The 13,566-nt window shown below is 44.0% G+C and overlaps 1 pseudogene; it reads left to right on the plus strand.

Annotated features, from left to right (window-relative positions):
• The first annotated feature begins 502 nt into the window (after window positions 1–502).
• On the plus strand, window positions 503–1,046 carry LOC123404742 (annotated as a pseudogene).
• Window positions 1,047–13,566: the final 12,520 nt, after the last annotated feature.

Here is a 13,566-nt window from a genome sequence, read left to right on the forward strand (position 1 = left end):
GTTTGTTCCGAGCAATCCTAGCTCATACTTGGTTTGCGAGTGGCCTTTAATCAGATGTTGCCGGTAGTCACTTTGAGGAAGCATTCTTACAAATTATTGTTCGAATGCAATTGCTAAGAATTCTTGTTCAGATATTTCTGCCAATTGATTCAACTTTACCTTGAATGTTAATCTCTGGTCTAACGTGTTGTCCGTCTTCAGGATGGCTCCACCAACTCACCAGAATCCGGGTCGTGAGTGTGCTGATGCTCCGCCTCTGCCTCCTCCGCCTCCTCCACCGCCGCCGCCTCCTCCTCCAGAGGCATGGAAAGCGGTGCTGGCTGCAACAAATGCTAACACCCAGATGTTACTTCAGCTGTGGCAAGAGAGGAACAATCAGCAGCAGGGCAATTTCAACCATGGTGGTCATGAGTTTACATCTCTGAATCAATTCCTGGCGAACCAGCCGAAATCCTTCATGTCTTGTGACCAGCCATTCGACGCTGAGGAGTGGATTCGTGACATGAACAAACACTTTGAGTGCAGTAATGTTCGACCAGAGGACTTCGTCAAGTTTGCAACATTTTAGCTCAAGGGACAGGCGGCACTATGGTGGCAGCATTTGAAGGACTCTAGGGGAGGCAGAATGATCAGCTGGGATGATTTCTGCAAAGATTTCAGATCTCACTATATCCCATCTATCTTTGTGGAAGAGATGCATGAGAAGTTCAGACGCTTGAAGCAAGGAGGATCTTCTATGTACAAGTACAACGTCGAGTTCCATGAGCTGGCTCAGTATGCTATATAGGACATCCCAGATCAGAAGAGCAAGACTTATCAGTTCAGAGGTGGTCTGAGGGAGGACTTGCAGTTCTCCCTTGCCTTGCACGATCCCGATGAGTTTGGTAAGTTCTATAACTTGGCTCTTAGGGCTGAAGCAGCTTTGCTCAAAGTGGAGAATTCGAGGAAGCATTTCACAGACTCCAGTTCCTCGCCCTCAACTGAGGTGGTCGAGAAGTAGCAGAAATATTGGGTGTCTCCTCCTTCTCGGCAGATTCAGCAGTTCAAACAGTCAGGTGGTCGTGGTTCTTCCCACCCACCCAACCCAGCTTTCCAGCAGAGGTTTTAGCAACAGACGCAAGGGAATCCTCAAGTGCAATTCCGTCTGTTGTCAGATGTTACTTGTCACAAGTGTGGGCACAAGGGTCACTACTCCAACAAGTGCACCTCTCAGCAGCGTCTTCTGCCCCCTCCTCCAGGGAAGCCTCCAGGCAATGCTATGGTGAAGTTCAATCACATGTCTGCGAGATTCAATATGTTGAATGCAGCAGAAGCAGAAAACTCCTCAGACGTGATAATGGGTAATCTCTCAGTTAATGATATTCCTGCAAAGGTTTTATTTGATTCTGGTGCATCGCATTGCTTCATGTCCCGTCCACTCTTTGCAAAGCATTATTTTGTTTGTGAAGATTTTCTTAAGCCTGTCTCAGTAGTTTCCCCTGGGAGGTTGATGAATTCCAATTGTTTGGTTCACGATGTCTCTGTCAAGATGGGCGAATATGCATTTCTGGCTTCTCCTATTGTCCTTGGCAACTCGGATATTGATTTGATCCTTGGGATGGATTGGCTGGCTATGAACAAGGCATCTATTGATTGTGAAGCTAAAGAAGTGAAGCTAACTCATCCTTCGGAGGACGTTATTATCTTCGTGGCGCGTGATGACACGGTCCGTCTGTTTTCCTTGAATGAGAAGGGTGAGATCTCTCCAATTTCTCAAGTCCCAGTGGTCTGCGAGTATAAATATGTCTTTCCGAAAGAGGTGCAGGAATGCCTCCGCACCGGGTAGTTGAGTTCGCAATTGAGCTTGAACCACGTACTAGACCAGTATGCAAGAGGCCGTATAAACTGGGTCCAGAAGAACTGGGTCCAGGAGCTGAAGAAGCAACTTGATGAGCAAGAACGTGTGGGTCTGATCAGAGCAAGCTCATCTCCTTAGGGTTGTGGAGTTCGTTTTGTCAAGAAGAAGGATGGCACAAACCGACTCTGTGTCGATTACCGTCCATTGAATAAGAAGACGATGAAAAACAAGAATCCACTTCCCAAAATCAATGAGTTGTTCAAGCAATTGAAAGGGGCTAAGATCTTCTCTAAGCTTGATCTCGGGATGGGATATCATCAGATTCGCATTCGTGAAGAGGACACTCCCAAGACTGCATTCACAACAAGCTTTGGCTTGTATGAGTACACAGTGATGTCTTTCGGTCTCGCCAATGCTCCACCGACCTTCTGTCAGATGATGAATTATGTCTTCTCCCATTCAAGAATGAATTTGTCTTGTTGTATCTTAATGACATTCTGGTCTTTTCAGAAACTAAGGAAGAGCATGAAGAACATCTCCGGCTTGTGCTTGATAATCTAAGAGAGCATAAGTTCTATCCAAATTTTCCAAATGTGAATTCTGGCTGAAGGAAGTTATGTACCTTGGGCACATCATCTATGCCGAGGGCATCAAAGTTGATCCATCAAAGGTGCATGCCATTGTTGAGTGGGAACCTCCTGAGAATGTGAAGCAGCTTCAAAGCTTTCTCGGGCTTGCAAGCTATTGCAGAAGATTCATTGAGAATTTATCCAAGATCGCTAAGCCTCTCTCAAGCCTTCTCCAGAAGAGTGTGAAGTTTGTTTGGTCTCGAGATTGTCAGTTGGCCTTCGACACACTAAAAGAGAAGCTCACTTCTACTCCAGTCTTGATTCCTCCTGATGATTCCAAGTCTTATCAAGTGTTCTGTGATGCCTCTCTTCAAGGTCTTGGTGCAGTTCTGATGCAAGAGAATAAAGTGTTAGCTTATACCTCGAGGCAGTTGAAGCTAAGTGAGAAGAATTACCCCACTCATGATCTTGAGTTGGCGACAGTGGTATATGCTCTGATGACTTGGAGACATCTCTTGTTGGGCAGACACATTGAGGTCTACACCGATCACAAGAGTCTCAAATACAACTTCACCCAGCCTAATCTCAATCTTCGGCAAACTCGTTGGGTGGAAATGCTCCAAGGTTACAATCCGAGTGTTGACTACGCTCCAGGCAAAGCTAATGTCAATGCATATGCTTTGAGCAGAAAGGCTTACTGCAACAGTCTCATTCTAAAGCCTCTTCAGCCTGATCTTTGTGAATCTTTCAGGAAGCTCAACCTTCAGTTAGTACCTCAGGGATTTCTTGCTAATCTCCATATTTCTCCTATCTTCGAAGACCAAGTCTAGCAAGCTCAACTTCTTGATGCAATGGTGAAGCAATTTAAAATTGGCTTGGCAAAGAGCATTCCCAAATATAAGTGCTTCCATGTTGATGACAGAGATACCTTGTTCTTCAAGGATTGCCTTGTCGTTCCGAAAGGGGATCTTAGGAAAGTTATCATGGAAGAAGCCCATAATTCCCTTCTCTTGATACATCCAGGAAGTTCCAAAATGTATCAGGATCTGAAGCAGACCTTCTGGTGGACTCACATGAAGCATGAAATTCCTCAGTTCGTGAACGAGTGTGATGTTTGTCGCAGAGTGAAAGCAGAGCATCAACGTCCAGCATGTCTTTTGCATCCCTTGCCCTTTTCCGAGTGGAAATTCTATCATGTTGAGATTGATTTCGTCACTGGGTTTCTGAAGTCCAAGAAAGGCAACGATGCCATCTTCGTCTTCATCGACAAGTTGAGCAATGTCGCTCATTTCCTTACAGTCAAGGAGTCTATCTCGGTAGCTCAGCTTGCAGAGTTGTATACGTCAAGGATAGTCTCATTGCATGGTGTTCCAATGCTGATATCTTCGGATCACGGAAGCATCTTTACTTCCAAGCTCTAGGATTCATTTTAGTCTGTGATGGGTACTAAGATTCGATTCAGTACAACCTTCCATCCTCAGACAAGTGGGCAAGTGAGAGAGTCAATCAGGTCCTCGAGGATATGCTAAGAGCCTGTGTGATTTTTTTTGGCATGAAGTGGGAAGACTGCCTACCTTTTGTTGAGTTCTCAAACAACAACAGCTATCAGGCAAGCTCAGGCAAGGCTCCATTTGAGATTCTTTATGGGAGGAAGTGTCGTACCCTGCTCAATTGGTCAGAGACTGGTGAGTGTCAGATTCTTGGGAATGACATAATTGCTGAAGCAGAAGAAATGTGTCGTGTCATTCGGGATAATCTCAAAGCAGCGCAGTCCCATCAGAAGAGCTACTACGATAGCAAGCATCATGACATGACTTTTCAGCTCGATGATTTCGTGTATCTCAAAGTGTCTTCCATGAAGGGCACTCAGCGCTTCGGCATCAAAGGGAAGCTTGTTCCTCGTTTTGTTGGTCCTTTCAGAATTGTTGGCAAGAGAGGCGATCTTGCATATCAGTTAGAGCTCCCTTCCAACTTCTCAAATGTGCATGACGTGTTACATGTCTCTCAGCTCTAGAGATGCTTCAAGATTCCCGAGCGCACAGTTGATCCCCAGGATATCGACCTCCAGCCCGACATATCCTACCATGAGCATCCAGTTGTAGTTCTTGAAGTGACTGAGCGCAAGACCCGCAATAAGTCAATCAAGTTTCTCAAAGTGCAATGGTCACATCACTCAGTCAAAGAAGCCACTTGGCAACGCGAGGACCACCTTCGTTCCGAATTTCCAGACTTCTTCCAGTCCTATATCTTGGGTCGAGATCCTCTTGTAGTGTGGGAGAGTTGTGACAGCCCAAATGCTTTCTTTCCCCTTTTGTAAGCTTTTCCAATTGTGGCAACCATGTTGAACCTATGTTATGGAGTTGAGGGTGTGGATTTATCATTTCATGTGCACCTCATGCATCATGCATATCTTGCTTCTTTTTTCCTTTTGCCTTGGTTGTGTGTCCTTGTGTGTTGTGCCACCTTGATGTTCATGTGGTGATATCTGGTCATGATCTTGTGCATGTGAGTGGGTGCAGCAAACCTTTCAAAAACCCTTTTAAGCACCATGGTTCAAACACTTCCTACTCAATAATTGGTTACTTGTGTTTTCCTACTTGTGTTAAAAATCCTATAAAAATGTTCCATTTTTTCCTCACAATTCTCTGAGTGGTGAAGTGAAGCTCTTTTATTTTTTCTCCAAGCTTTGGCATTTGTTTTTATTGCAAAACAGCCTAGGTTTAAAAATAATGCAGATATTTTTCTTTTCCTAAAAATAGCCAAACGTATTTTATTAAATAGGTTATGTTATATTGTGTAGACAGGTATTTTTTATTTTGTTTTAAAAACCCTTCTTATTTTCAGTGGGAATTGTGTCTTTGTCTGCTTTATAAATAAAGGCAGAGGTTTTATTTCGGGCTTGAGAGAGAGAGAGAGAGAGAGAGAGAGAGAGAGAGAGAGCAGACCAGCCTTTTAGGCCGAGTAGCTTAGCCCAGTTGCGCATCCCTCGTCTCCTTCCTCTCGACGTGAGCAGTACGAGCAGAGCTCCTCCACCAGATCGGTCTCCTCCTCCATAAGACGGCCACCAGAGTCCCTCTCCGCCTATTAAATGCGTCCCCGACGCCCTATGGTTCCTCCTCACCCCATTTTTCCCTTCTCCTCCCTTTCCCGCTGCTAGGTAGGCTAGTCTCGCCCTCGCCAACGCCCTGCCCGCCATGGATTTCTCCCACTTGAGCTCGTCCATGGGTTGACCTTCTCCATGGCGATCTAGTTATTGTGTATGTATGACACAGGACCCACATGTCATCCTGTGAGGGCCACTGCCAGGCGGACCCCTCATTATATTCTTTTTCCTATGATTATTTTGTGTGGTGGATGTTTTTCCCGCCTTAGCATTATTCCTAAGTCTTGCAACTTATGATTTCTTGCCCTGTTTAGAGCCTTGTAATAAGTAGAGTATTGTTCTTTTGATGTTGAATCAATGGTAGAAATGATAGTGGGTCAACCCCTCTACAACTTGGGACAAGTATTTTGTTGTTAGGATTTTTCATGTTAGATTTACACCTTGTCAAAGTGGGCACTTGGCCGAAAATGACAGTTTGGTGAAAAGTTGTGAATTTCACTAAGGCTAGGAAACTGGAGTTATTTTCTTGCCCTGTTGTGTTGTGTATATTTGCTTCTGTGTCGAGAATTAGCCCAAGCAACAAACTAATGTTTGTTTGCTGGCATGTTTTTCTAGCTCACTATAAAATTGGATGCCCTGATACCTCCTGTAGATATCATATTGGAGGCTGCCAAAATGCTTCAGAGCATAAGTAGCTGGTGAAAATCTGTAATTTTCACAAAGTCCCAATCTATGATGTTTTGTCCAAATTAGGGGCCGTATATTTACTGATGTGTGATCCCTTTGCCTTATACACTTGTTAGAGGTTGTAATGCAGTTGGTGGGCTTCATTTTCATGTCTTGTTCGAATTATTTAGAGGGTTGTAGCTGCTATAGATATTGTAGTCAAAGTGCTATGTTGCTGTTAAAAAAAGATTGTGTGTCCAACTTGTTTTTGAGCTTGTGTGAGCTATGGGTGATGGTTTTTTGTGTTCTCAAACACCATCCCACTTGTATTTTCGTGCTTGCTCATATGGCAACCTGGTTACACAGGTGAGTGCCTATATAATTGTGTTTGTGGTTTTTTTGAGTCCGTAGACCTTCGTAACTTCTTTTTTAGTTTCCGGTTGATCCGAGACTCCGTTCACGATGTTCTTTACAGGTTTTTGCATCGTTTTCTCGTGATGCATATGATTATGCCATGTTTATGCATGTCAATATAAATTAACATGAGGTTTTCGAGAAGATAAACAACTTAACTAATGCATTTGAAAGTGACTAGAATAGTGATGCATGCCCTCTTCATCACACATGCATCATATTGGTTGTTGCATTATGTTTTGCTGGTGTTTATTTTTTGTTATCTTATCTTTGGGTAGCATTGGGAATGGAGAGCGAGTACGTGAATTCTGGAGAGTTCGTGCAGGAAGAACAAGAGCAGTTCCAGTCTGAAGAAATCACAGGCAAGATGACCGTGACCTTGACACCGTTTCTAGCTTTGTTATGCTTAGAGTTATGTTTCCTTCATTACATGTCAGCTGCCTACCACATGATACATAAGCCATCAAACTTTTCCATGAAACCTCAAACACTTCCCTTCCTAGCAAATATTGTTTGGCTAAGTAGGCTTGCTCAACCACTAATGGATAGCATTGCTAGTTGCAGGTGCCAGCTGGCCCATGTGATAGCATGGGCAATTTGATATCATCATATTATCTTTTATTTAATTAATGCACCTATATACTTGGTAAATAACGGAGGGCCTAGTCTTTTGCCGGGTGATTTGTTTCGTTGTTGCCTCCTTAGTTTCGGTTACCGGTGTTTTATTCTATAACCGAGCTCTCCTAACACGTTCAGGGTTGTTATGGGGACCCCCTTGATAAATCGTATAGTGTTAAGACTTGTCTGGCAGGACCCAACTTTGGTTTTAATCTGCTAATAACTTAATAATTAAATGCATAGGGAATAGCTACCTCGAGGAATCTAATCAACCCCCAGGCCACTGCTCCTCATGAGTGTTGGTCCAAACTAGAGTCGTTTGCGTGGCCAACCTAGGGCAATCCGGGAGATGTCTATCAGGCCAACGTACGCTGTGCTTATCCGACGTATCCTGAGACTGAGATACGCGGCTCTTATTGGGGTCGTCGACACGTCGGGAGGTCTTGCCAAATTTGCCTTACCTTAGCGATATATCTTGCACAATGGGATTCCGGTGAGACTTTGGGTCTCTCAGGGTTGAGGTTTTCCTCCAAGGAAACCGACGATATCACGAGTTTCGTGGTAGAGGATTACTATGCGGCCTGTGGTAATTTGTGATGGACTAGTTGGAGTACCCCTACAGGGTTTAATCTTTTGGAAAGCCGTGCCCGCAATTATGTGGCAAATATCGATATTTTGTTAACATCCGGTTCTAGACAACTTAAAGTAATTCTAATAAAACTGCCAACTGAGTGTGTAATCGTGACTGTCTCCTTCAGAGCTCCTTCTCTCATCGAGAACACGGTGGGGTTATGTAGTAGGTGTTCAGGATCACTTAGTGATCAATCTAGTCTTTGACCGACTTGCGTAGACTACCATATGTTTACTCTGATCATCGTAAGGTAGCCACTATATATGCTTAGGTTGCTGCAAACCCATACACTTAACCTTCCTCACCCATTAACTCGGCTAGATTCGATACCAAGGTCATTCGATTGTTGAGTCCTCATGGCTCACGTTTTACTACAAACACCCACAGGTACAGGTACCCCTGATGTAGGAGATCTCGATGACAGTCAGTTGAAGTGGGAGTTTGATGAGGACAGCGGCAGGCTGTACATGACTTACCCAGAGGACTGGAGGTCGTGGTCGTGATCGTGGGGCCAGCATGCGGGATATCATAGCTTTATCTGTTTTCATCTTGTCCATAGCTGGACCATACCATGTTCTGAATAAGTGTGTTTGTATGACTGTATGACTATGTTCTTATCTGATGGCAAGTGTATGCCCTACTTGTCACTCTTTCAGTTATGTAATGTTATGATTATGTCGCTTGCGAAACGTGTAGATGTGCCCCTTTCCCTTTTGAGGCCTCACCCCCAAATAAGGAAAGGGCCGCATCTTAGTCGTTACACTCGGTGACACCGGTTTTGCCATCTCGGTGACACCGACATCGCACGGGTATATATACCTACGGACCGAATGTTAGACATCACTTCGTGAAAACGTTTCCTTCACCAAAACCGTCGCTGCCCTCGATACCCCAGGTCATTGCCCTTGACTTCCCGAGCGCCACCGCCTGTGGGATTCATCGCCGTTGATGCAATCTGCCCTGCCGTCGTCGCCATACCAAACCTCCACCAAGCTAGGGTACAGTTCGATCTCCCTTGCGTTCCCCGAGTGATTCTTACGCATTGGGACATATTTTTCTTCGAGCCTCCATGCGCAAACACTTCTTTCCACCAGAAAAATCTCGTAGACTAGAAGAACTGGAAATTCTAGATCTGATATGTCGCAGGATGCAACTCGGTGAGACTGAGTTTGCAAAATTGTTTCCACCAATTTCTGTTTTAGGGTTCCTCAGAGGAAACTCGGTGAGACCGAGCATCTCTTTTTGGTGCCAGTAAAAATGACTGCCAAGTGTCTGGTAAGCGAGTAAGCCTTCTCGATGACTCCGAAAATTCCAACTCGATGCACCGATTTACATACTGTAGAAGATCATATTCTGAATTTCAAACCTTCAAATTTTCAGAAACATCTGAATTTTGTGATGCTTATCCATTCTGTCTTTCCTATATCCACTTCACATGTTCTGTTGTTTGTTGTTGAGCGTGTTTGTCAGCATGTCAGGTTTAGATGATAGTCAGAATGACTTCAGAGAGCAGAGTATCGAGATGAACTCAAGCACTAGTCCAGAGAGGACTGCTTCAAACCCTAGTTCTCCCGGTTCCCATGGCTTGCCCAAAGGAACCACCAGGCCAAGGAGGAAGATAGTTTCTGATGAGGAAGACTCAGACTTTTTGCTAGAAGAAACTTAAGCCCCTCTTAAGGCTCCTCCAAGGAAAGTTGTCAGGAAGATATCTGCCAATGATGCTGATCTGAGAGCACCTGAATATGCCAAGAAGGGCAAAGCTATTGCCAACGATGCCCTTGCAACTAAGGCTGGTGAGGAAGGCCCAGGAAGAGAACTATCCATCTTGTTGACGGAAAGACTTCTATGTTTGAAGACCCAAAAGAAGCTGAGGAAGAAGCTCGTGAGGAGATCCTAGTTCCTCCCAAGAAGAAGAAGTTGATGGGTGATGCAATGAAGTCTGCTCCAAAGCCTGCTGCTAAAGAAAAGAAGGCTCCAGTTTCTAAGAAGACCACCAGAGATGTACCAGCAGCTGCTAAGAGTAAAGGCCCTGCATCAAGTGCCCATTCTACACAAGATCAAGAAGATGAGAATGCTCCAGTTCTCGGGAAACACTGACCATACCTTCCACTCCATAATGATGCTCATCCTGTAGCAGAACACATGAAGAAGAGGAGGGATGCTGGATTAAGAAAGTGGAGAGCTGCTGATCCATATGCTGTCGAAAGACGAACTGTTGTTGATCCAAGGTTTCACACCAAGGAACAACAAGATTTTTATGAGACTGTCTTGTATGAAAAGAGTCATGTTGTCAGTGATATGAGGTATGTCGACTAGGCATGCATCAAGGAGAATGAAAATTTCTTTCCACATGTTCAAGAGAATTTCAGACTTGTTGACATAGAAGATTTTTTTGGGAAGGAGATGAGCCCATGGAACGACGAGATGATCATGCAATTCTATGCAACAATTCAGTTCTATGATGACTCCTTAGTTTGGATGACCGATGGACACATGTATGATGCTACAATTGCTGGATGGGCTGCTACCATTGCTGTTCCCAAGCAGGAAGAAGGAGATGTAGATGTGTATGTAGAAGCGAAGCAGAATCACAACTCCATGGTCAACATGTACAAGACCATACCTCATCAGTACTTGGCCAGCCACAAGTTTGGTTCAGTATATTTTCTGCAAGCTGGTATTCCCACAATTAACACTATACTACGGTACACTCTCATGCCTAAGTAAGGAGATGAGAAGATGATCAGAGGATATTCAATCAACCTGCTGCACCTACTTCATACCCATACCAGATTTGGTGTGATGGGTTTGATAGTTGGGATTATCCGAAGGACTTCTGCGGATCAAAAGAGATCTTGTGGATATGCACCCTATATTAAGATGCTCATCAATGCCAAGCTAGGCAAGCATGCATATCAACTTGATCGTCCCCATCTACCTCTTCAGCCTGAATTCGAAGACAATGAGATTGTGATGGATGATAATGATCCTAACTCAGCTGCAGCAAGAATGGAATCAAAGGCAGCAGAGGCTGCAGCTTCTAGAAATAGGACACCTCTAGTTCCACAGCTCAGAACACAAGATGAGCAAATGGCATTTCTAGTAAGTAGTGTCCAAGGCATGGAGAAGAACATTCAGGAGATTACGCTAAATCAAAAGAGCCTTGAGAGAGTTGTAGAGACAAAGTTCCACAACATGGATTTGAAGGTAACCGAGTTGACCACCATTGTCACAGAGCTTCAACATGAAGTTGACTCTATGGAGATTCCATGCTCAGAGGATGAAGATGAAGATGAAGATGATGATGATGAAGAGGATGAGTCTCCTCCTCCCACTACCATTGGTTCATCACCCAGCCTCGCTCAGTTGTTGTTCGTGCTCCGGAGACAAGAGAGACAACTTCAACACCAACTCCAACTCAAGCTCCTTCAATATCAACTCCTCCAGCTCCAAGGACGTCAGCAGAAGCCTTCACCGACGCTGTCTTATCGACTCCATCCTCAGCTGCCCAGAGAGGCGAGTAGTTCTATACTTTTGAACTTTTTGGTAACTTGTTGCCAAAGGGGGAGAAATGTATAGATCATAGACTTCGTGTCAGAGAGAGATTTTGACCTTATTTGCTCTCGTTTGGTTTTAAAAACTTTTGTTTTTGGATGACTTTATCCTATATGTGTGTGTGATCATACGCTTTATCCCGTGTGATGCTACTATATCATCTTTTAGCTATCCTTGTGATGATCACTCACTTATCTTGTTGGTGTCATGTGCATTACTTTTACTTTTACGCCCACCAAGATTTATGTGACATGGAAGAATAACCCATGATCCTAATTGATTGTGCATTTGCATTCAAACGCAAATTTTAAATAATGCACAAATATAGGGGGAGCTCTTGCTTTTCACATACTTCTCAAAACGTCGATGCTAATCATTGACTATATCTTTTGTCGAAGCTTTGATTATATGTTGTCATCAATTACCAAAATGGGGGAGATTTAAAGCACAATTGCTCCCTAGGGTGGTTTTGATAATTTATCACAACATATGCATCATTGGAGTAATGTGTTTTCCAAGTATATGTCATAAAAAGTTCAACACATGCTATGGCTTAAGGTTTATGTGGAGATACCCGTAGACACAAGAAAAGAATAATATTGGCTCAAGCTTCAAGCTAGAAAAATCTTCATTTTATATTTGTGAGAAATCACTCTTGAGTCCATAGGAAAGCCAATACTATTAAAAGGGGTTGAGGTAGTAAAATGAACTGATTTCTCAAATGCTCAAAGTTAGCCACCAAAACACTCAGTCATTTTTCCCACATATCCACTGTGTCAAGTTCGACATATACAAATTCGGTGCAACCAACATTGCCACTTTGGACCCACCGAGTTTTAACCTCAGACAGAACCCTAGCCATTCCCACCATATCGGTGCAACCGAAACTGCATCGGTGCTACCGAGTTCCGTGTGACCAACATTCTTTTGCAGAGATACACAAAATTGGAATTTCCAAGTTTGAGTATCGGTGCCACCGAGTTTGGTCGGATGATGTTTAGTCACCTTTTCGGTGCCACCGAGTTCTATATATCGGTCTCACCGAGATTCATAAGTTCACACATTTAGTACTAGTCCGTACCACCGAGTTATCCACTTCGGTGTCACCGAGTTTGCACTTTTGTGTAACGGTTGGATTTTGGCTGCTATCTATATATACCCCTTCACCCACCTATCATTCGTGGGAGAAGCACTCAGAACACAAACTTCATTTCCAGATCCATTTTCTGAGACATAACCACCTACTCATGTGTTGAGACCAAGATATTCCAATCCAATCATTTGAAACTTGATCTCTAGCCTCCCCAAACTGCTTTCCACAAAATCAACCTCTCCTACCCATGCATATTCTATGAGAGAGTGATTTGTGTTGCGGAGACTAACTTTAGAAGCACAAGAGCAAGGAGTTCATTGATCTACCACATATATTACCTTTTGGAGGGTGGTGCCTCCTAGATTGGTTAGGTGTCGCTTGGGAGCCTCGTACTGTGTGTTGTGGAGTTGAACCAAGATGTTTGTAAGGGCCAGGAGATCGCCTACATCATGAAGATCTACCGTGAGTGAGGCTAGTTCTTTGTGGACATAAGCTGTGGTGGAATGGACAAGGTCGCTTCTTTGTGGACCCCTTGTGGGTGGAGCCCTGTGTGGACTCTCGCAGCTGTTACCCTCCGTGGGTTGAAGTCTCCACTAACATGCACGTACGATAGCGCCACCTATCATAACCATGCGAAAAATCTCCGTGTCAACCTCATGCGTTTGATGTCCCTAACTTACTCCTCTACTTTACACTTGCATGTTTTACTTTCCGCTGCAATACTATTAGAACTACATGTGTACGGTGTACTTGACCTGTTATAACTGTCATTGCTGCCTCTCAAGTAAAATTGGGGAAAGCTAAAAAAATCTCTTGTCAGGTAGTCTAATCACCCCCCCCCCTCTAGACATACTTTCGATCCTACAACTAGTTGTATCCATGGGTGCCCTCCAAACAATCAACTTTCTAGGGGGGTTCTTGTTTATATATTTTTGTATTATGTAGGACTAGGAATCCTTTTTACCATCCTCCCTCGTCCAATGACAAGTGAATAAGTACTCATTTGAGAATATCCCGCTTAGCATGGAAGATAGTTACCGCATCGTCGCTCCATGAGCGGTACGAGCACCCAAAACGAAT

This window comes from Hordeum vulgare, chromosome 6H, assembly GCF_904849725.1.
Source record: "Hordeum vulgare subsp. vulgare chromosome 6H, MorexV3_pseudomolecules_assembly, whole genome shotgun sequence".
Classification (NCBI taxonomy): domain Eukaryota; kingdom Viridiplantae; phylum Streptophyta; class Magnoliopsida; order Poales; family Poaceae; genus Hordeum; species Hordeum vulgare.